This window comes from Rhinopithecus roxellana, chromosome 14 (genome assembly GCF_007565055.1).
Source record: "Rhinopithecus roxellana isolate Shanxi Qingling chromosome 14, ASM756505v1, whole genome shotgun sequence".
In the NCBI taxonomy this organism is placed as follows: Eukaryota; Metazoa; Chordata; class Mammalia; order Primates; family Cercopithecidae; genus Rhinopithecus; species Rhinopithecus roxellana.
Genome location: NC_044562.1, coordinates 21741425 through 21765281, shown reverse-complemented (window position 1 = coordinate 21765281; position 23857 = coordinate 21741425). Strand labels below are relative to the sequence as shown.

Genomic DNA, 23857 nt, shown 5'->3' with positions numbered 1-23857 from the left:
AAAGTATATTCTGTGAGAGACGAGGAGTGCCTGGACAATTATCTAAAACGCTCCAAACTACTGTAGCTTCTGAGCCAGGAGGAAGGTTTTGCCCAAGCAGAAGGCCCAGGAGGGGGCTTGAAGGGTGAACCCAGTAGTGGAAGCTGAAAATCCTCAATCCCCCAGAGACCAGCCCAAGATTTCTCTTTGTTGCTCAGTCTTCCTGTCTTTTTCCTGTCAGACAACACACAGTATCAGAAATTCATCTTTAGATAAGGAGGAAGGAGACATCAGCCAACTCAAGGGACAGCAATGATGCTCAGGCACACACACCCACTGGGAGGGCCAGCCTCATCCACCACCCCCCACCTTGCCTTTCTCATAGGGCACTTGTTTCCTGCTGTCATTATCACCATAATTGAGGATTACTACTTGTTAAGGGGTGCTGTGTCTGAGGTTTTTATTAAGGACAATGGAATAAAAACATAATATGCATACAAGGCCAAACAGAAAATTATACAGGATAATACAATAACTTGGTTGTGGAAAGAAGATAGAATGAGCAGTTATAAGAATTCATTCTGGGCCGGGCGTGCGGTGGCTCACGCCTGTAATCCCAGCACTTTGAGAGGCTGAGGTGGGTGGATGACGAGGTCAGGAGATTGAGACCATCCTGGCTAACACGGTGAAACCCCGTCTCTACTAAAAACAAAACAAAACAAAACAAAAAATTAGCCAGGCGTGGTGGCAGGCACCTGTAGTCCTAGCTACTCAGGAGGCTGAGGCAGGAGAATGGCTTGAACCCGGGAGGTGGAGGTTGCAGTGAGCCAAGATCACGCCACTGCACTCCAGCCTGGGCGACAGAGCAAGACTCTGTCTCAAAAAACAAAAAACAAACAAACAAACAAACAAAAAGAATTCATTCTGGGGTTAATTGTTGTTTGAGCAAATAAATATCTGGATATGGTAGAGAATGAGGAAGCTGGGTGTAGAGAACAGTCTTAAATCAGAGGGCAACAAGCTTTGGCAAATCCCCGTATGTACAGTTAAGGAAATATGCAAATATGTTATTTGTCTTGCTGGGAACTCTGATATGTATAAGATAGCTCCAAGAGCAGAAGCTATCAAACTTCTTTAACCATAGCCTGAGGAAAATATATTTTATATATTAATTAGTGCATATATATGTGTGTGAACAGAATTCTTGCAAAACAAAATGTATCCTTACGAGCTGATATGCTCCCTATTCTACATTAGACTAGTCTACTCTGTTTTAAAAATGCTGGTCAGCAACCCACTATATTGAGTTCAAGATCCGCAATTTCTAAAGGGCCAGATAGTGAATATTTACAGCTTATGAGCCGCATATCCTTTTTTACAACTCTTGTTGCATTTTTTTTTCCTACAATCCCTTAAAAAGGTAAAACTATGAGCTGCGGTCAACGATGGCTTAGGTCAGTTTATGCATATCAGGTCTGCAGACCATTACCTGAGTGTGCCCACCTCATGGTAATGTGGTCTGCAAACCACATTTTTTTTTTATTATTATTTTTTGAGACAGGGTCTCACTTTGTCATCCAGGATGAAGTGCAGTGGTGCAATCGTGGCTCTCTGCAGCCTTGACCTCCTGGGCTCAAGTGATTCTCTTGCCTCATTCTCCCGAGTAGCTGGGACTACAGGCAAACACCACCACACCCAGCTAATTTTTTTGCATTTTTTGTAGAGATGGGGTTTCATCATATTGTCCAGGCTGGTCCACCTGCCTCGGCCTCCCAAAGTGTTAGGATTAAAGGCATGAGCCACCACACCTGGCCTTTCAAACCACATTTTAAAGACTAGAGTTATTGAAAGACTCCAGAAAGAAAAAAGGCTTTTTTTCTATTTTTTTTTTTTTTTCCAAGACAGAGTCTTGCTCTGTTGCCCAGGCTGGAGTGCAGTGGCGAGATCTCGGCTCACTGCAACCTCCGCCTCCCAAGTTCAAGCAATTCTTGTGCCTCCTGAGTAGCTGAGATTACAGGTGCATGCCAGCATGCCTGGCTAATTTTTGCATTTTTAGTAGAGATGGGGTTTCACCATGTTGGCCAGGCTAGTCTTGAACTCCTGCCCTCGCGCTCCACCCACCTTGGCTTCCCAAAGTGCTAGGATTACAGGCATGAACCACCTTGCCCAGCCTGTTTGTTTTATGAGACAGTCTCACTCTGTCACCTAGGCTGGAGAGCAGTGGCACAATCATAGCTCGCTGAAGCCTAGAACTCCTGGGCCCAAGTGACCCTCCTACCTTCAGCTTCCCCAGTTGCTAGGACTACATGCACACACCACCATGCCCAGCTAACTAAAAAAAAAAAGAAAATTTATTGAGACAGGGTCTCACTATGTTGGCTGGGCTGGTCTCCTGGCCTCCCCACCTTAGCCTCCCAGAACTCTGGGATTATAGGCATGAGCCACCATGCCTGCCTGAAAAGAGTTTTGATAGTTTAACCTTAAACCGTCTAACTCTGCATGGTCCAACCATATTTGACCAGTAGGACATCAGTTTGTAGCTCCTGTTTTTAGGGATTAGTGTAACTTTATCTTCCACGTATATCTTTTTCAAAGTTTTATTACATAAGTTGCCTCTTTTAAATTTGTGACAAAACTCTTCTTTTCAAAACCATTTGGTAGTTGGTGTTGAAATCACTACAACAGGATTATTGAAGAATACAAATTTGAAAGTTGTATTATTTATTTTACATTCAGGAAAATTAAATAAAAACAACTAATTTTTACCTAAGATAGACACTACAGTACACAAATACTTCCCAATGCATGATATCTTTTGACCTTTAAAGCAATCTTGTACAGTTACCCAGGAGGCTGAGGCAGGAGAATCGCTTGAACCAGGGAGTTGGAGGCTGCAGTGAGCCACTGCACACTCCAGCCTGGTGACAGAGCAAGACCCCGTCCCCCCCAAAAAAAAAGCAATCCTGTGAAATAAACTAGTAGATATTGTTCTGGCTTTCAAAAAGAGAAGAGAAAACAGACTGCTAGAATTTTCATTGATTTGCCTACTTGGCAAATGATAGAACATAGATAAAAAATTGAGCCCAGGGGCCGGGCGTGGTGTCTCACGCCTGTAATCCCAGCACTTTGGGAGGCTGAGGTGGGTGGATCACGAGGTCAGGAGTTCGAGACCAGTCTGGCCAACATAGTGAAACCCCGTCTCTACTAAAAATACAAAAAATTAGCCACGCGTGGTAATGTGCACCTGTAATCCCAGCTACTTAGGAGTCTGAGGCAGGAGAATTGTGTGAACCCGGGAGGCAGAGGTTGCAGTGAGCTGAGATGGTGCCACTGCACTCCCTCCTGGGCGACAGAGCGAGACTCCTTCTCAAAATAAATAAATAAATAAATAAATAAATAAATAAATAAATAAAGATTGAGCCCAGTGTGTGTGTGTGTGTGTGTGTGTGTGTTTTAAATATACTCACTAGCTTCTTTATAAACAGCAAAAATGTCAGTTAAATATATGTTGTATAGTTGACATAGCTTAGGTCTTGTAATATCAGTTCTTACTATCTTACTTTTTTCAGGGCTCTATTGCACTGAAATGCATTGATTGGAGTTACTTCCAAACAGGCCTAATTTTTTTTTTTTTTTTACCGTGGAATATCTTAAAAACATGGAGCAGCACATTTTCTGCACATTAATTAGATAAAGTCTTATATACCTAGACCCAAAGGTTTCAAGGGCTTCTACTGCTCCATTATATATTTATAGGGTTTGACTGTATGCCCATCCAAATCTCTTCTTAAATTGTAGCTCCCATAATTCCCACGTGTTGTGGGAGTGGCCTGGTAGGAGATAATTGAATCACCGGGGCAGTTTCCCCCATACTGTTCTCATGGTAGTAAATAACTCTCACGAGATCTGACAGTTTTATAAGGGGTTTCCCCTTTTGCTTGGCCCTCATTCTCTCTTGCCAGGAAAGCAGTGACTTTGCTCCTCCTTTGCCTTCCGCCATGATTGTGAGGCCTCCCCAGCCATGCTGAACTGTGAGTCCGTTAAACCTCTTTCCTTTATAAATTACCCCGTCTTGGGTATGTCTTTATCAGCAGCATGAAAATTGACTAATACATGTATTGTGAAACTTTGAGATGGTGCCTTGTAATTCCACAGGATTTGAACATAGTTTAACATCTGGTTAAAACCTGCTGTGGAAAAACCCCACCACAGGGGCCATTAAAAAAGACGCTTTGAGGCGTAGCACTCCTGCAAATCCCCGGATCACTGCACGAAATCTCTCAAAGCCACATTGCTTGGCTTTGGGGTGCCCCACTGCTGGCATCCAGGTCCCCGGAAACAGTGGATAATTCCGTGAACTGCTTTGTAATCCTTGTGAGATCCCTCTAAGATGGCATCCTCTCCCTGTGCCTTCTGATGAGTTTCTGTTTTGCGTTTTGCATGAAAAAAACATGCTCTTCTTGGGCATTGGTAGGAAAAGTGAGAAAAGGAAGGCCACGGAGACAGAGGCCAAGGATATGACGTTGAGGTAAAAGTACAGCAGGTTCGCCAGGGATACCAAGAGTTGGGCCAGCACAGACCCTGCTGTGTAGGCGGCCAGGGTGATGCTCCTGCAGTAGCCGCTCACTCTCTGGTAGTGCTCGGGGCTGACCACGCTGTATATGTAGGCATAGTAGGCCACCTCGGTGGCAGTCACCATCCCGTAGAGGAACTCTACAACCTGCATGGTCTTCACTCCTTGGCCAAACGAGAGCAGCAGCCAGGTAATGATGAAACTGATACCTTGCAAGATGATGAGCGGCTTATAGCAGACATAATTAGTGAGGACAAACACAAGCAGCAGCAGCACCAGGTAGCAGTACGTCCAAATGGGGAAGATCTCATCTGTCATCTGCAAGATTAAGTGGGGAGAGTACAGAGACTAAAAAAAATCAGGATGTGATATATACCCTGGGCCTCTGACTCTTACCATTATCAAGATGACATGTATCAACCCCAGGATGAACTGCTTGGCCTTTGCCAAAGTGGATCTAGTTTCATGGTTTACATTAATTTCTAACAATACATTGGAAAGCAATGGGAAACTGAAATTCAGCGGAAAAAATTGAATGACAGATATTCATAAGGTGTGAATTTATACTTCCCGGTGTAAAAACCACAGCAGCTATTATCTTAGTTATCTACCTTTTAAACTTTACAAATGTAATTTGATCTGCAATAAGCTATGGAGGCTAGGAAAAGAGGCCATAATGGATAAATTAATCTTTTTACACTTGACAGGATTTCCAGAACAAGCTAGGGCTGCTCAGACACTGTTGCTTACTAGCATGTAACAAAATAGTTTATTCTTCTTCACAGTCAGAACCAAAAGGTCAAAAAGGATGTTTCAGTACTGGAAGAACCTGACCGCCTTCTTTTGCTTTCTTACCCATCAGTACAAAAATGAGGAGCCCATTGCGATACCATCTCGGTGATCAGGAAAATATGGAACAAGTGACCAGTTTGAGACTGAATGTCAGAGAAAGAGGTATGTGTGAGTTTATTTTCTACTCTTCCCGTTTTCTTCGCTTTACTTTTTTGGGCTGCCCTGGAGGAATCATAAGAAACTACTTAGTAGCTCTCTCGTTCAAGTCAGTTTTGGCCCCAGTTTCTCTTGGAACTGGTGGCATTGGCCAATTATCTGAGCCCATCTGTAGTAAGTGATTATTTCATTTTCTATAAGGGGAACGTACAGTGGGTGGAGGATGACATAAAGGTGGTTGGGGTAGACCTTCTCAAATCCCTGTCTTCTGAATTTCTAGACAACCGAAATAAACCCACAGATTTACTGAGCCTGAGAATGCCCTTTGCTATGACCTAATCTGTGTCCTTATGCTTTGGGTTCCCAGGTAGACTTTTACCCAAGCACTCTTGAAGTTTGGTAGAACTTTATTCTTGCTGTTTTTGGCTTTTGGGTATAGTCACCAACATGGGAAAAGCTGTATGCCAGATATGCTTTTTGTGACAATCTCTGGTGTTTGAATCCAGCCCAGTCATAGCTTCCAGCTAAACCAGTTTGTACCTAATGGGATGTACTGGTGTTTATTGTGAAGAAAAAAGGTGGATTGGTTTAGAAGGCAAAATCTACTTGGTGTGAGGTGGGTGAACGTAGATGGTGGCTAGGAAAGAGAGGCAAAATAAGATAAAATTGTTGGGTGCAATTGCTCGTGCCTGTAATCCCAGCACTTTGAAAGGCCGAGGTGGGAGGATTGCTTGAGTCTGGGAGTTCCAGACCAGCCTGGGCAACACAGTGGCACCCTCTCTTTCCAAAAAATAAAAAAGTAAATATTAGCCTGGCACCTGTAGTCTTAGCAGCTTGGGAGGCTGAGGCAGGAGGATTGCTTGAGTCCAGGAGTTCCAGGCTGCAGTGAGCTATGATCGTGCCATTGCACTGCAGCCTGGGCAACAAAAGCGAAACTCCGTCTCAAACACCACCGCCACCACCACCACCACCACCACAAACAGACATTCAGGTTCAATAAGTCTGGGGCGAGGTCTGAGTATTTACGTTTCCAGCAAATTTCCAGATGATGCTGATATGCTGGTTCAGAGACAACACTTTGAGAAGCACTGGCTTAGAGGCTTCTTAGGACTTTTATTCCTGTGACTGCAGTAAAAGTTAAAAACAGCCTTAATATTTATAAATAAAGAGGGGAAAATCTTGCGAGGATTTTTCACATGGTTGTCAGTAACTTTTCTCCTGCGCCACCCTCACCACAAAATTTCATTTTATCCTCTAAGACTTACACTATTTATTTATTTATCTATCTATCTATTTATTTATTTGAGATGGAGTCTTGTTCTGTTGCCCAGGCTGGAGTGCAATGGTGCGATCTTGGCTCACTGAAACCTCTGCCTTGCGAGTTCAAGCGATTCTCCTGCCTCAGCCTCCTGAGTAGCTGGGACTACAGGTGCTGGCCACCATGCCCAGCTAATTTTTGTATTTTCAGTAAAGGTGGGATTTCACCATGTTGCCAGGCTGGTCTTGAACTCTTGACCTCAGGCTATCTGCTCACCTCGGCCTCCCAAATTGCTGGGATTACAGGCGTGGGCCACCGCACCCAGCCAGGCTTACACTCTTTAGTGGGGATGGCTTCATTTTAGGTTAATGATAATATGCATTGAAGTCCTGGAGTATTGTTTTTGCACAACTGAAAGATTAGGCAAGGCTGTTTTCCACCATAAAGTGTTTATATTTTTGACAGGGTGCAGTGGCTCATGAATATAATTCTAGCACTTTGGGAGGCCAAGGTGGGGGGATTGCTTGGGCCCAGGAGTTTGAGACCAGCCTGGGTAACATAGTGAGACCCTGTCTCTACAAAAAATAGAAAATTAGCCAGGCGTGGTGGCACACGCCTATAGTTTCAGCTACTCAGGAGGCTAAGACAGACCGAAGGATTGCTTAAGTCTGAGAGATTGAGGCTGCAGTGAGCCATGATAGTACCATGGTACTCCAGCTTGGGCAACAGAGCGAGATCCTATCTCCAAAAAAAAAAAAAAGAGGTGTTGATTACAGGTGTATGCCACCACGCCTGGCTAATTTTTGTATTTTTAGTAGAGGCGGGGTTTCACCATGTTGACCAGGCTGGTCTTGAACTCCTGACCTCCTATCTTGACCTCCCAAAGTGCTGGGATTACAGGCATGAGCTACCACGCCTGACCTACAGTGTTATTTTTTAAAACTAGATACTATATGAAATGCTGACATGATAAAGGGGTGCTTAACCCTTTTAGATGACCTGCCTTTTTAAGAAAATGGCAATTTTCATATACAAATGTATACATTTTTAAATAGTTTAGTCATTACTCGATTTGTAATTTATTTTACATGGATTTTCCCCTCTGAGATTCAAATGTTTGTAACCATTGCTGTCTTTTTTACAGGTCTCTCTTCTTTATCAAGTTATCATATTTGGGAGCAAGTGTAACATGATAGAAATGAAGATGTCTCTTGCGCGGGAGGCTGATGCTCCAAGGGAACCTTGGGTGGGATCCATGCTTTCAGCTAACACAGGCTTCATCTACCCTAAGTGCTCAGGCAGCATTTGGAGAAGGAAGAAGGATGATTGGAAGGAAGAAAGTTACTTTTTTTTTTTTTTTTTTTTTTTTTGCAGTTGTGGGGAAATTGCACTGATCCACACTTTTATTCAGCCTGCCCGGTCATGAACAGAGCATAATTGCTGCACGGCTGACCAGAACGAACACTTGAGCTGGAAATACCAACCTATATATATGTTCGACACAGGTTAGTTTTACAGAATTTTCACCTCGACTTCTCAGTACAAAACCTGTTTTTCATAACTAGCATTACCTCCATCCGCAGAAATTTTCAAAGAAAAGATGACTCAGTCTATTCTAGAACCTGTTGTTATTCCTGGCAGTGCTACAATGAAATTGGGTCTAGTGGGATTTATTGTTGGGGTGGATGTAACTCCTATTGAATCTGAAAGCACAGCATCAAGTGAAAACTGCTGAACAAATGCTAAGCATAGAAACTCTTCTCTTTATGAACTTTTTGGTTTTCAATAGGCTGCCCTGAGTCTGCTTTTTTGTTTTTAATTGAATACAACATGGTACAAAAAATTACTACCCCTGGCCGGGCGCAGTGGCTCACGCCTATAATCCCAGCACACTGGGAGGCCGAGGCGGGCGGATCACAAGGTCAGGACTTCGAGACCAGCCTGGCCAACACAGTGAAACCCTATCTCTACTAAAAAATACAAAAATTAGCCAGGCATAGTGGCGCACGCCTGTAGTCCCAGCTACTCAGGAGGCTGAGGCAGGAGAATCACTTGAACCTGGGAGGCGGAGGTTGTAGTGAGCTGAGATTGTGCCACTGCACTCCAGCCTGGGAGACAGAGTGAGACTCCATCTGAAAAAAAGAAAAAAGAAAAAAGAAAAAAAAATTACCTGTGGGTGCTGGGCAGAGCCATAATTTTGTTTCTCATTTGGAGGGATTAAGGACTGCTTGGCTAAGCCCATCCCCAGTTATTGACTCAGTGGGACTTGTTAGGAGGGTGTGAAACCAAAATTTTTTATTTCTAACAAATTCCCAGGTGTCGCCGCTGCTGCTGCTGCTGGTTGTGGACCTCACCTTGAGAACCACTGTGTAGCTCACAGCCGTCTTGGCCAGCTCTCAGGCTGAAAGTTTGAAAGAGATTTCTGTAGTCATTTTAGCTGTAATTCCCCTGAGGGTTACACTAGAGGGCAGTGTGATTACAGCTACTGCGATGGAGAGCGGATTGACTTCAGGCTGAATCCAGACCGAGGTTTTTAATTTTGTTTACGGATGTTTCATCTAGGCAGAAAAGGTTCTGCTGCTAAAAACAAGTTAAAAGTTTGCTCTTTCTCTCTCCTGTCTTTTTATTTTATTTACTTATTTTTTTGAGATGCAGTTTCGCTCTTTTTGCCCAGGCTGGAGTGCAATGGCACGATCTCGGCTCACTGCAACCTCTGTCTCCTGGGTTCAAGAGATTCTCTTGCCTCAGCCTCCCGAGTAGCGGGGATTACAGGAATGCACCACCATTCTTGGCTAATTCCATATTTTTGGTAGAGATGGGGTTTCACCATGTTGGCCAGGCTGGTCTCGATCTTCTGACCTCAGGTGATCCGCCTGCCTCAACCTCCCTAAGTGCTGGGGTTACAAGCGTGAGCCACCACGTCCAGCCTTTTTATTTTAACATCATTCTAGCCTCCAAAACTGTGAGACAATAAACTTATGTTGTTTTAATCCAACCAGTATTTATGGTACTTCGTTAAAGCCACCCTAGGAAGCTGACACAGATTCTGGTGCACCTAATTTGAATTTGTGTGTGGGAAGGACATGAATTTTGGGGCAAAGGGGAATATATATAACATCATATATATTCATTAGCTGGAGAGCTGAGGCTGTTGAGGTGTACAATTTTATTTTCCATTATTCAGAGAACATTAGAGATAAATTTGCTCTTTGAGCTCACTCTTTCTAAACGTGTTTTCAGTGACTCCAGTTTTGTTAATAGTAGAAATAGGGTCTGAGACCAAATAAAGCTGGAAACACTGAGTTAAAGTTACACAGACTCCTTTATTAAAATGTTCTTAGAACCTGTATTTGTACATTAGAAACCACTGGGAGGAGGATGCGGAAGGCAGGACTGCTGTGGGAGGAATGCCTTCTGGGTATTTTGGATAGGAAACACCTACCTGGTCCTGATTCTTCATCTTTTCCTTAAGGAATTAAAAACTGGAAGAGAAAAATGACTGCTATGTAGTGACAGGACCTTTCTCTGGACTGTAGCTCAAGGTACTTTCCGTAGGACCAAAATATTATTACCTGCGGTTGTGTGTGCAATGACAATCCCCAGGCCAGTCAAGTGCACTCCGTCTTCAGGCCTTGGGTCTTCCTATTCCACCTGTTAGAATGCTCTTACTCCAGGCACCTGGCAGCCTTGCCGCCTCACTGCACGCGGAGTGCTCAAATGCCACCTTATCAAAGAGGACCTCCTAAAATGGGCCTCCTTGGGTCACTGTCTATTTTCGTACCTTGCTTTGTCACCACCTATTATATGCTTAATGATTTTTTGTTTGCTGCTTCTCTCTAAAATAGAGCTAGAGCAGAAGGGACTTTATCCAACTTAGTGCCTGCTATATTCCTAGTACTTTGTAGGTGCTCAATGAACATATACTGGATGAATTAATATTTTCAAAGTATATACCGTAAGATTGGTTATTCTATCAGCCAGAGTTCTCCAGAGAAATGGAACCAGCATATTGATATATAATTGGTTATTCTATTAGCCAGAGTTCTCCAGAGAAATGGAACCAGCATATTGATATATAAGTATACATAACACATTATACATATATATAATGTTAAATATGTTAAAATGGTAAAAATTGGTATCTTTTATTAAATGGTTCTAACAGTACCCAGATAATCTGAACATTATATACATTTACAGAAAAATTTCCACTTGCACTTCTGGGTTTAAAAGTGCAATTATCTGACCAGGCACAGTGGCTCACACCTGCAATCCTAGCACTTTGGGAGGTCAGGGCAGGCAGATATTTTGAGCCCAGGAGTTTGAGACCAGCCTGGGCAACATGGTAAAACCTCATCTCTACGAAAAAATACAAAAACTAGCCGGATATTGTGGCGGGCACCTGTGGTCCTAGCTACAGGACTAGGATTATACCTAGACCTACACTACACCTACACTGAGGTGGGAGGATCACCTGAGCCTGGGAAGTTGAGGCTGCATCAAGCCATGATTGGGCCATTGCACTCCAGCCTGGATGACAGAGTGAGACCCTGTCTCAAAAAATACAATAAAATAAAATAATAAAAGTGCAACATCTGACTTTCTAGTAATTGTTTAAATGTAATGATATTGTATACTCTGGTTTCTCTTCAAATTGTATACATCTTTTGCCTTTTAAATGTAATGATATTTTATTTTATTTTATTTTTTTGAGATGGAGTTTCACTCTTGTTGCCCAGGCTGGAGTACCATGGCGCAATCTCAGCTCACTGCAACATCCACCTCCCAGGTCAAGTGATTCTCCTGCCTCAGCCTCCCAAGTAGCTGGGATTACAGGCGTGTGCCACTATGCCCAGCTAATTTTGTATGTGTAGTAGAGATGGGATTTCTCCATGTTATTCAGGCTGGTCTCCAACTCCCAACCTCAGGTGATCCACCCGCTTCTGCCTCCTGAAGTGCTGGGATTATAGGCGTGAGTCACCGTGACTGGCTGGTATTTTATTTTTATATACTCTGGTTATGTTAGAGAATATCCTTCTAGGCTTCAGGGAGTTTGAATTTAAATATTGTTAAGGTAAGGGATATTTATATTTATCCAAAGGTCTCTCTGAGAAGGAATTCTACACTGGGTTGGACCGTAATTAAGGTAAGTGCCTTGGAGGATACTGGTCATTTTAATTTTCCACTCTCCAAATTTCACAGAAATGTTCTCATTGTCATACTGACCTACAGTCATACAGGGAAGGGAATCCAGGCAACATCATCCCAGGCTTCTTCCATAAAGGAAAGAGAAGACCCTAGGAGGTGGTGGTGGTGGTGGTGATGCCAACAGACATGAAGTACAGGACCTTTCAAAGGAGGTTTTGAAGTTCACACACCTTCCATAAGGCCCACCTTCCCCTCCTCCACTGAGGACCACAGGTTTCATTGTCTGTCCGTGAGCCACAAGGCCCCTCCTCCCCTTCTGACCTCAAGGCAGTGGGAGTGGGGAGTGGAGTGTGTGTGGTCTTAGATATTAAAAAAAAAGTCTGAAAAGAAACGTAATGTGCTAAACAACTGATGTGTTAAACACCTGCCTTCTGATATTCTTAAATGGCAGGCAGTCCTGTCTCCAGTGAGAAATAAATGTGTTTTGATAAATGCATTTACACTTACTCTCTGGTCACAATCAGCCAGTCCTCTGGGTAATGTCACTTTGAAGGAAGGTTGGATGCTTATCAGGAGAGAGTGAGTGGCCTTGGGTGGAATCCAGCGCTCAGTGGGGGACAGCTTTAGGGGGATGACCTTCCAGATCACACCACACTGGCTGCCACCCCGCTCTGCCCTGCACAAGGTGGACCCAGGTGAAGATAGCCCTTTTTGGAGACCCATTAGATGAATTCTCGTCTTCCTTAAAGTTATTACTATTCCAATTTATATCAACCGAGCTCTTGCTTACGTGGAGTAGGTGGCAATGACAGTCAGAAACTGAATTATACCCATAAAGAGCAATGCTGACAAGGAGAAAAATCTGTCAGTGGTTGAATTGACACTGGCTGACTTCCCATCTACTTTGACCTCACAGAACGTGGGGAGATGCTCTTTTTTGTGGGATACTTCTGGGGTTTGCTAGGTCTTTCCTGTGCAAATAAATGATGAAATAACTCTCTGTGGAGTCTCTTAGGAGCCTTACTGGGGTCAGTCATTTTCTGTGCTCCAGAAAGCTCACCCTCTTTTTCCTTCCATTATATTTCTGTCTCGTCTGACCACATGATGTTGCACAACTCCAAGGCTGAACTTGGAACTGAGCTTCCAGTCTTTTCTTCCTCATGCTTTTTGGAGACCTGGAGATGCTGAAATTCCTCTGCCTTTTCTTGTCTCTTTGCCTACTCTAGCACTTCTGTTTTCTGAATTTGGTGGGAGAAAGGCAGAAGAAATAAATCTCGTAGAATAAACAGAATAACAGTCTCCTTAGAGAGAGGAGGTGATGAAGAAGAAAAAATACAGACATGGAAGTAGATGGTCTTAAAGGAGAAGGGAGATGGAAGCCAGTCCCCACAACTAACAAGGAGAGTAATAATGCTGCCTTTTCAGGATTTTTTTTTTTTTTTTTTTTTTTTTTTTTTTTTGACAGGGTCTTGCTCTGTTGCACAGGCTGGCGTGCAGTGGTGCATTCACAGCTCAGCCCACTGCAGCCTTGATTTCCTCAAGCTCAAGCAATCTTCCCACCTCAGCCTCCCAAGTAGCTGGGACTATAGGCACACGCCACCATGGCTGGCTACTTTTTGTATTTTTTGTAATAGAGACAGGGTTTCATCATGTTTCCCAGGCTGGTGTTGAACTCCTGGGCTCAGGCAACCCACCTGCCTCAGCCTCCCAAAGTACTGGGATTGCAGGTGTGAGCCACTACACCCGGTCTCTTTTTCAGGTTCTTAAGCTCAAATGTCAGCATCATCATTTTCTAGCTATGATCTTGGGAACTTAGATGTGGTCATTGATATTGTCCTTGCTTCTCATTGCTGCCTCCAGACAATTATTCCCAACTCCTTGGGAGAAAATAAAAATGTCAATCTATTTGAAACTCAATCAGCTAGAAGTCTGTCTCCTCGGCGCTGACATCTACTGACTCCCTGGTCCACCTTCCTCAGTCATCAAACTCTTTAGCATCAATTCTCGGTCCTGCCATTACCTTGCAGTTTTTCAGTATCCACATGTGATACATCTTGTCTTTTCTGTTCCTCAATCCCCTCATTTCTAGACTCCCTTTCCACTTTACCTCAGCTCCCCATTTGGTGGACACATCCTGTCCTCCCTCCAGTGTAAGGAACTGTGTCACCTGGCTCTGTCTACAGGGATCTCGCCTTCTTGCTTACTCGATCATCTGCTTCCACAGGACCATTCTTCAGTGTTATCGGGACATCCTTATTCTCCTCCCAACCTCCCTGCCTGTCCTTTCTTCACTTCCCTTATTTCCTCTACAGCAATCACACCAATGCCCACAACTCCATGGCCTCCCCATGTTTCAGTCACATCTATGTGGAAAAAAACCAATTCCAGGAAAAATCTTTGATCTGCTTGCTAGAGAAACTCACACAACAAAACAAAATAACTCCATTGTAAGCTCACGATTCCCAGCCTCAAGTGGGATTTAACCAGGCAGCCCTGGGAGGTGTCTCTAGTTGGCTAGACTTTTTTCTTTTCTTTTCTTTTTTCTTTTTCTTTTTCTTTTTTCTTTTTTTTTTTTTTTGAGACTGAGTCACACTGTGTTGCAGGCTGGAGTACAGTGGTGAGATCTCGGCTCACTGCACCTCCGCCTCCCAGGTTCCAGTGATTCTCCTGCCTCAGCCTCCCAAGTAGCTGGGACTATAGGCGCCCGCCACCACACCCGGCTAATTTTTTGTATTTTTAGTAGAGATGGGGTTTCACCGTGTTAGCCAGGATGGTCTCGATCTCCTGACCTCATGATCCACCCGCCTCAGCCTCCCAAAGTGCTGGGATTACAGGTGTGAGTCACTGCACCCGGCTGACTAGTTCTTACTCTCCATCTCGGCTGAATTACACTGTGTCTGTATTTCTCAGTCCTCAGATTCCCCTACTCTGCCTTCATTCCCAGAGACTATAACCTACTTAATAGAGAAAAAGGAAGCCACCAAATGCCATCTCCCTCAAGCTCTCAGGAACATGCAAACTACTCTCCATCTGCCTCCGCTCACCACGTCACTGCTCTGTGACACGAGGCAGCTGTCCCTTCTCACTAAGGCCAGTCCCTTCATCCGGACCTGGCATTCCCGCTCCTTCCCCCTCTGAGCACATTTGCACTACATTTTTTTTTTTTTTTGTTTACAAAAATAAATATTTCACTTCTTTTACTTAAATTGACCCTTCTTGTTTAAAAATTTATTCATCATCTTCCAGTTTAGAAAATCCTCTCTTGACCCGGCAACGCTCTTCAAGGATAGTCTGACCTCTCTTCCCTTCATCAAAGACAAACCTCCTGAGCACGTTTTCTACGTTGACTGTCTCTATCTGCTCTCCTCCTTCTCATTTTAAAACTCACCTGAAGGTATCCTGTCTCCTAAATAGAAACATCTCTTGCTGAGGTCAAAAATAACTTCCATGTTTGCAACTGCAATGAAAACATTCCAGCAGCCTGCTACTTGATTTCTCATTTTCATTGGCCACTACTGATCACTTCTTCCTGCTTCAAACATTCTCTTCCCTGAGCAGCCAAACCCTTTCTGTTTTCCTGCTTTTTCCCCCGTCCTCTCCTTAGACCACCGTGCATGCTCATTCTTCTCTAAATAATTGTATTTCTTCAAAAGTCTGTCCTTGAGCTGCGCACGGTGGCTCACACCTGTAATCTCACACTTTGGGAGGCCGAGGCAGGTGGATCACCTGAGGTCAGGAGTTCGAGACCAGCCTGGCCAACATGGTGAAACCCCATCTCCACTAAAAATACAAAAATTAGCTGAGTGTGGTGGCGGGCACCTGCAGTCCCAGCTACTTGGGAGGCTGAGGCAGGAGAATCTCTTGAACCCAGGAGGCAGAAGTTGCAGTGAGCTGAGATCGCACCACTGGACTCTAGCTTGGGTGACACAGTGAGACTCCATCTCAAAAAATAATAATAATAATAATCCTTGGTTCTCTCCTCTCTTTATTTCACTTTATACCTTCTTTCTAGGTGGTTTTCATCACTGTTCTGGCTTCATTTACCATCTATATGATACTCACTCCTTTTTGTTTTTTTTTTTTTTTGAGATGGAGTCTCACTCTGTCACCCAGGCTGGAGTGCAGTGGCACTATCTCGGCTCACTGCAACTTCCACCTCCCGGGTTCAAGTGATTGTCCTGCCTCAGCCTCCTGAGTAACTGGGACTACGGGCACGTGCCACCACACCTAGATAATTTTTGTATTTTTAGTAGAGTTGGGGTTTCACCATGTTGGCCAGGTTGGTCTCGAACTCCTGGCCTCTAGTGATCTGCCCATCTCGGCCTCCCAAAGTGCTGGGATTACAGGAGTGAGACACTGTACCTGGCCTTGTGCTGGGTATTCTTTTAGATACTCTTTTAATCTTCACAACAGTTCTGGGAAGTAGGACCACCCGTTTTATAGGCCAGAAAATTGAGGTAAAAAGATGTTAAGTAACTTTCCCGAGGTCAGGCAGGGAAAGTCATGCATGGTGCAGGGATTTGAAGCTGGAAAGGCTGACAGGAGAGTCTGAACCACTAGTCCGTACCTCTTAAATAAGTGGCACAGACAAAACACATCCACCTGTAGCTCCAACAAAATACCATGTCAAACCGTCCCATTCCCTTTTCAGTCAAGTGAAGAGATCAGGAGGCTGGTAAATTGAACAAACTATCCTTTCTGATTACTGCATGTTTTTATTCCTTTCCAGGTCCATTTTTCCTGTCTTTTGCATGTGTGTGTGAAAAGATTTTAAGCTTCTGATGTGATTTCTGTAATAGTTACACAACGATTCATGCTTTCTGTTTTCTGTTTCTTCCTGTCAATTTCATTAAGTTATTTTTTAAATTTTTTGTAGCGTTGGGATCTCGCTATGTCTCTCAGGCTGGTCTCAAACCTTAGTTTCAAGCGATCCTCCTGCCTCAGCCTCCCGAAGTGCTGGGATTACAGGTGTGAGCCAATGGCCAGGCAAGTTTAACTATTGAAGTCTGAAGTTAGTCAGTGTGCTTATTCTCCTCCCAAATAATTCAAACATCTTAGTATGCTTCATCTCAGGTGACTGCCTTTCTAACTGAAATGCAGTGGTTGTCCTGTATTTTAGTGCTATTTTTTCTTTACCCCATGGATGAGAAATTACTGTTGTTTTGTGGTCATTTGACTTTCTAGATCACCAGGTTTACTAGTTAGTTTGTTCAATACCGTCCTTCTCAAGGTCTCAGACCTTTCCTCTGGAATCATTTCCTTCTTCCTGAAGTACATCTTTTGATGCAAATTCCTTCAGAGAAGGTCTGTCAGTGGTAAATGCTCCATTTTTTTTGTCTGAAAACATTTTCATTTCCCCAAAAACTTCGAAAGAGACTTTCTTTTGGATGCAATTCTAGGTTGACATTTATGTCCTGCTGTCTTCTGACTTCCACTGGGCTGAGACATCTACTTTTGGTTTAATGCTCATTCCTTTGTAGGTAGTCTTCCTTTTCCTTCTGGCTAGTTGTAGATTTTGCTTATTGTTATTGTTGTTCTTAAGTTTTACCAGAAGGTGTGTGGTTTGAATTTCTTTGATTTTTATGCAACTTGATTTTTTTGAGACACTTGAATTTGAATATTGGTATCTTACATCACTTCGAAAAATTACTGATCATTATCTTTGAATATTACGTCTTCTCCATTGTATTATCGTCTTCTGTAGTTTCAGTTAGACATTGGTTAACGTTCCTCCACAGAAGCGCTATTGCACATTTCAGTGGGAAAATTCTTTATTGTTGAGACTATTTCTTGCATTACAGGACATTTTATATTCCTGGTTCCCAGATACTAAATGTCATTCAGATGAAAGTGACTTCATACTTTTCCAAATGCCCCCTAAGATAAGGAGCAACACCTCTGCTTGAGAACCACTCTGAGAAATCTTCCCTTTTTCAACTATGTTTTTTTACCTTTCATATTTTTAAATCTCTTTGCCTCTCTGTGCTGAATTCTGAGTAGCTTATTAAGCTGTTTTCCATCACCAAATTTCTGTTCAGCTGTGTCTAATAACCTGTTTAACCTGGCCTTTGAGTTTTTGCCTTCAATTGTTTCATTTTTTATTTCTTCAAATTAGGGAAATTTGGTCCCTTTGCAGATTTGTTTGGTCACCATTGATAGTCTTGTGTTCCTTTGCCGCATTTACATTATCTTCTTTTATTTCTTTGAACTCAGTATGTCGTTGACTATATAAGAAACTTCGTAGGCCAGGTGCAGTGGCTCACGCCTATAATCCTAGCACTTTGGGAGGTCAAGGCAAGCGGATCATGAGGTCAGGAGTTCGAGGCCAGCCTGGCCAACATGGTGAAACCCCCATCTCTACTAAAAATACAAAAAAAAAAAAAAAATTAGCCGGGCATGGTGGTGCGTGCCTGTAATCTCAGCTACTCAGGAGGCTGAGGCAGGAGAATCACTTGAACCTGGGAGTCAGAGGTTGCAGGGAGGTGAGATCACACCATTGCACTCCAGCCTGGGCAATAGAAAAAAAAAAAAAAAAAAGAAAGAAAGAAAAAGAAACTTCACTCCTATGTGTCACTAAGAAAGATACCAGGATCTCTTTTTAACAGACAAGTGTTCCTATAGTCTCCTGCTGTAGAGTAATATTTTTTTCTTTTCATTCAATACCTTGAGGGCACAGACAAAGTCTTGTCCATCTTCAGAAACTGATTAAAGATCTAGGACTTTTTCTTGAGATTTCCCTGTAATCTGAATCAAGGCTTACGCTTTAGGACTATAGTGGGAGAATCCAGGGAGACAGCATATTAGCTTGCACTGCTGTAACAAAATACAACAGATTGGGTGGCTTAAACACCAAAAGAAATTGATTTTCCTAAAGTTCTGGAAACTGGAAGTCTGAGATCAAAGTGCCATCAGGATTCAGTTCTGGTGAGACTTCTCTTCCAGTCTGGTAGACAGCTGTCTCCTTACTGTGTCTTCACCTTATCCTTTCTCTGTCAGACAGAAAGAGCTCTGGAATCTTTTCCTCTTTTTATAGGAACCTCAGTCCTATAGGACTAGCGCAGCACCCTTATGACCTTATTTAACCTTAATTATGTCCTTAAGGGCCCTGTCTCCAAATACAATCACATTGGGAATTGGGACGTTCACATATGAGTTTTGGAAGGACACAATTCAGTCCATAATGGATGGTAACTCTAACAGAATTCAAAATTCAAAGGAAAATCTAATTGGTATGCCACATAATGTATTTCAATTACATACGTTTTTTTCTGTAATTTCTAGAGTTCTATTTTATCTGTCCATGGAACCATCTTTTTCTTTGCAAGTTAATACCTCAGGTATGCATTATATAATGTGTAATGAATGTTTCCATGTTACTCACAGTCAGAAGGACATGTACTTTCAACTGTGTCTCAAGGTGGTGATAATTTGCTTTGAGTAATACACATTTCCCTATCCAGTCAATCTGCCAAATAATGGTACAGAAGACAACAGGGATGTTTAGGTACAATCTGTGGATATGATAATGGAATATAGCTAAGTGGCCCACAGAGCAGTAGAATCTCTTCTCTGGCCCCAGTCAAGACCTTGTGGTCCTTCCTTGGGAACACAGTCTCCATCTGGTTCTCTCTGGTGCTGCCAATAGCCTGGAAGATGGGCTGCATTCCCCATTGATCCTAGTCCTGCCTGGCTGCCCTGAGGCTCTTGGTTCCTTGATCATTTCAATCCTGCCATGGTGACATCCTGGCACCTCATCTGCCAGCTTCCTTGGCTGTCCTCTCTGTTCCATTGTGCAAGGAGATGTTCTGGGTCTCTTCCATTCCACATGGGATCTGGGGCAGGCTTGGGGGTCACTCTCTGAAGTTGAGCAGGTCATCCCAGGAAGAAGATAAGATACACATCAACATATTTCTTCTACCTCTATTTTTCTTTCTCTTCTTGTCCCCATATCCTACTGAGTCAGAAGGCATTCATATCCCCCTTCCTTGTATATCACACCTTCTGATTTTTTTTTCTGTTTTAATCTTTGAAGCCTGGTTCTTAATATGTAAACAGGAGCTTTAAAATTTTAGAAAAATTTCTTCTAAACTGTAACTCTTTTTTAAAGCCAAATGTTTCCAGAGTGGATATAGATGGGAAAGAACTCTAGATTCCTTTATTCATTTCCTTTACATATACTGGGATAAATAGTAACAAGGAAGTAGCTATTTGTCATGTGCCTTGGGTCACTCCATCACCATCCTCCTCAGGATGGTACATAAGGGCCTCCCCCAGCAGAAGGAGGCATCAGACCTCCTCACCTCTCCTGAGTCCTCCCTCCTCACTTTACTCGAGTCCTCTCTACTGACACCATGGGTTGCTGTGGTTGTGGAAGTTGTGGTGGCTGCGGTGGTGGCTGTGGTGGCTGTGGTGGTGGCTGTGGTGGCTGCGGTGGTGGCTGTGGTGGCTGTGGCAGCTGCACCACCTGCAGGTGCTACCGGGTGGGCTGCTGCTCCAGCTGCTGCCCCTGCTGCCGCGGCTGCTGTGGGGGCTGCTGTAGCACGCCGGTGATCTGCTGCTGCCGCCGCACCTGCAGCTCATGTGGCTGTGGCTGTGGGAAGGGCTGTTGCCAGCAGAAGGGCTGCTGCCAGAAGCAATGCTGCTGCTAGGCGGCCGGCCTGGGTCTGCTTCTAGACTGAGATGCTGGGTCCTGCTTTCTCCAGGTAATGAGACTTTCCCCCATACCCCTGCCTGCTTCTCTCCCAGACCTCCCCATCTGGTATCACCTGGGTGTCCAGGGACTTGCTCCTTTGGATTCTATAACCCCCTCTTTGAATGTAGTGGTTTAAAATCTTTTTACTAAAAAAAAAAAAAATCCAGATAGGAAATGGCCATTACCAAAATACAACCCCAGACTCATCCTTAAAGATCAGTCTGCCTTGCTGAGCCCAGCCAAGAGGGTCGTGATCCCAAGTGTTCTGTTTCCTGGGTATTCAGGTGGTCTCCACCTTCGTGTTTCTACTTCTCTACACCTGTAGGGGCACTGTTTCCCACCTTTTCTGTGAGTTTTGTTTCCAGTCACCACATAGCTACTGCTTATTTCCCAAATAAAACAATGTCAACAACCCTGAGTGCTTCTGTGTTTAGTCTGCCATGTCAACAGGGGGAACATAAGATATTTCTATCTTGCTGGGTATGGTGGCTCACACCTGTAATCCCAGCACTTTGGGAGGCTGAGGCGGGTGGATCACTTGAGGTCAGGAGTTCAAGATCAGCCTGGCCAACATGGTGAAACTCCGTCTCTACTACAAATACAAAAATTAGCCAGATGTGATAATGCGCACCTGTAGTTCCAGCTAACTGGGAGGCTGAGGCAGGAGAATTGATTGAACCCAGGAGGCAGAAGTTGCAGTGAGTGGAGATAGCACCACTGCACTACAGCCTGAGCAAAAAGAGTGAGACTCCGTCTCAAAAAATAAATAAATAAATAAACAAACAAATAAATAAATAAAAAGAGATTTCTATCTCCTTGAACAAGTTGAGTGACAGATGCACCATGACTGGACCACAGTGCCAGCACAGGGCTGCTGGGGAGGCCACCACCAGGCCTTGGGACCTGGCCTCCCTGCCACCTACCCTTTCTCCATCTCCTGAGATCGGCACTTCCCTCAGGTATTTCATACCTGCTGCCTCATGCCCCTGTTCTTCTAAAGACCCCAAGACCCAGCTTGCTTGTCAAAAAGTAACCATGCACCTCTCCAGATGCAACTTCCTCAAAACAAATCTAAATACTTCACGTAAGTCCACGTCGAACTGTAAACAAAAGGCAGGTCTAAACAAACTAGAAAAATGGCCTGTCATTTTTTCTAAGGATAGTTATTCTCTTGCCTTTTCTGTTCCCTTATTTCTGTTCTTTGTCTGTGAACTCTTGTGTTTATGATTGTTGTCCCTGAGTTGTTCTGTGTACAAACTAAAGTCCTTAAAAAGTTTCTCCATAGGGTATTTCTATGAGCCACAAAACTGCTATCTCTTACAAAGCAAACCTACATTCTCATGTTTTTTTACCTTATTTTTTATTTCTAACTATATTTTTCTTTTCTTTTCTTTATTTATTTTTGAGACTGAGTCTCACTCCGTCACCCAGGCTGGAGTGCAGTGTTGTGATCATGGCTCACTGCAGGCTTGAACTTGTGGGCTCAAGTCATCCTCCCTCCTCAGCCTCCCAAATAGCTGGGACTACAGGTGCACGCCACCAGGCTTGGCTAATTTCTTCTGATTTTTTGCAGACACAGGCCTTACTATGTTGCCGAGGCTAGTCTTGAACTCCTAGGCTCAAGTGATCCTCCTGCCTCAGCCTCCCAAAGTGCTGTGATTGCAAGCTTGAGCCACAGTGCCCAGTATCTTCTAACTTTATTAAAAGTGATAGAACTGCAAAGGCCTAAAAACTTGTAGCCAATGGAACAAAGAATATTTTTAGTGCTTTTTCAAAGGTATGTTTCCCTCTACTGGTGTATTCCAAAGAGGAAAGGAACTACAATCAGTTTATTTAGTAAATTAAACCAAGATGCGATATGAGGCATCTTTTACTGGGAGTGATCAAGGTTGACTACTCAATCTTTTACTTACATTGACTTTGAATACCAAGTGAGTTGACCAAAGCATTTGTGACTATTATTATATTAACAACAAAGCAACCTTTGTTATGTTGTATAGTTGGTTAACAAATATGAATACAGAAACCAGGAGCACCTACATGACCTCTAAGGGCAAATAATTAATATGAACAGCATGTTCAGTGTCACTGTTAAGAATTGTGAGCCCCATTAGCCAATTTTCTAGGACCCTATGCTTTACTAGCATAAATATACATGGAAACTTTGGAATCAATACCTCCTTATTTAAACTAGTGGCTGTAGGCCGGGTACGGTGGCTTACACCTGTAATCCCAGCACTTTGGGAGGCCGAGGCAGGCGGATCACCTGAGGTCAGGAGTTCGAGACCATCCTGGGCAACATGGTGAGACCCAATCTCTACTAAAATACAAATATTAGCCAGGTGTGGTGGTGTGCACCTGTAATCCCAGCTACTTGGGAGGCTGAGGCACAAGAAGCGCTTGAAACCAGGAAACTGAGGTTGCAGTGAGCCAAGATCACGGCACTGCACTCCAGCCTGGGTGACAGAGTGAGACTCTATCTCAAAAAAATAAATAAATAAATAAAATAAAATAAACTAGGACTTTCCAGGAGGTGGTACTGCCCCCGTGGGGTGCTTGGGAATTTGTAGAGGTGGTTTTTCATTGTCACAATCAGGAGTACACTACTGGTATATGTTGGGCAGGTGCAGGGATAGTAGATCCTGCCATATACAGGATATCTCCACAACAAAGACTTGTTTTATGACACATATGATTTTCAAAAGTCTCTTTGGCATTCAAATAAATGAAGCCCCTGTGTATAATATTGGAACCCATAATTAACTCCACTCTACATATAAACAGAGTATTTTTCCCATTAGCTTACTGTACAGTGAAGTTTCTAGGAAAGCAATAGCTATGTAAATTAAGAGAAGATTGCATTCTGGTTGGTTGGGAATTTTACCAAGCATGGTCCTTAATTTCAGCAAATCATGTCATTGATTGTCCCTCCACAAAACAGAATTCACTTGCATGTCCATAGACAAGAATCAATTGCATTATTATCATTTCTTGGTGTTCCCATTCATTCTCTGCATGGTTTTCGGTTCTCTGTAACAGAGTTATGAAATAGGCAGTGGAAGGCTAACATCAGAAAACCCAGAAAGATGTACTATAAACAATGCGTAGTCCTCTGCTGGAGACACCCAGTAATATTTTTGCTTATTCCAAATGTCTTAGGCATTTGAATTAGTTATAGTAGATTAGTTTCAGGTATTCTATTAACAGTATGTTACATTGCTCATTCTGTGTATTTTTTATGCCAGGGGCACACTGCCTT

At 43.4% G+C, this 23857-nt stretch overlaps 1 pseudogene; it reads right to left on the bottom strand.

Moving 5' to 3' along the window:
- Positions 1 to 153: 153 nt before the first annotated feature.
- LOC104671969 lies at positions 154 to 14782 on the bottom strand (annotated as a pseudogene).
- Between the last annotated feature and the right edge of the window lie 9075 nt (positions 14783 to 23857).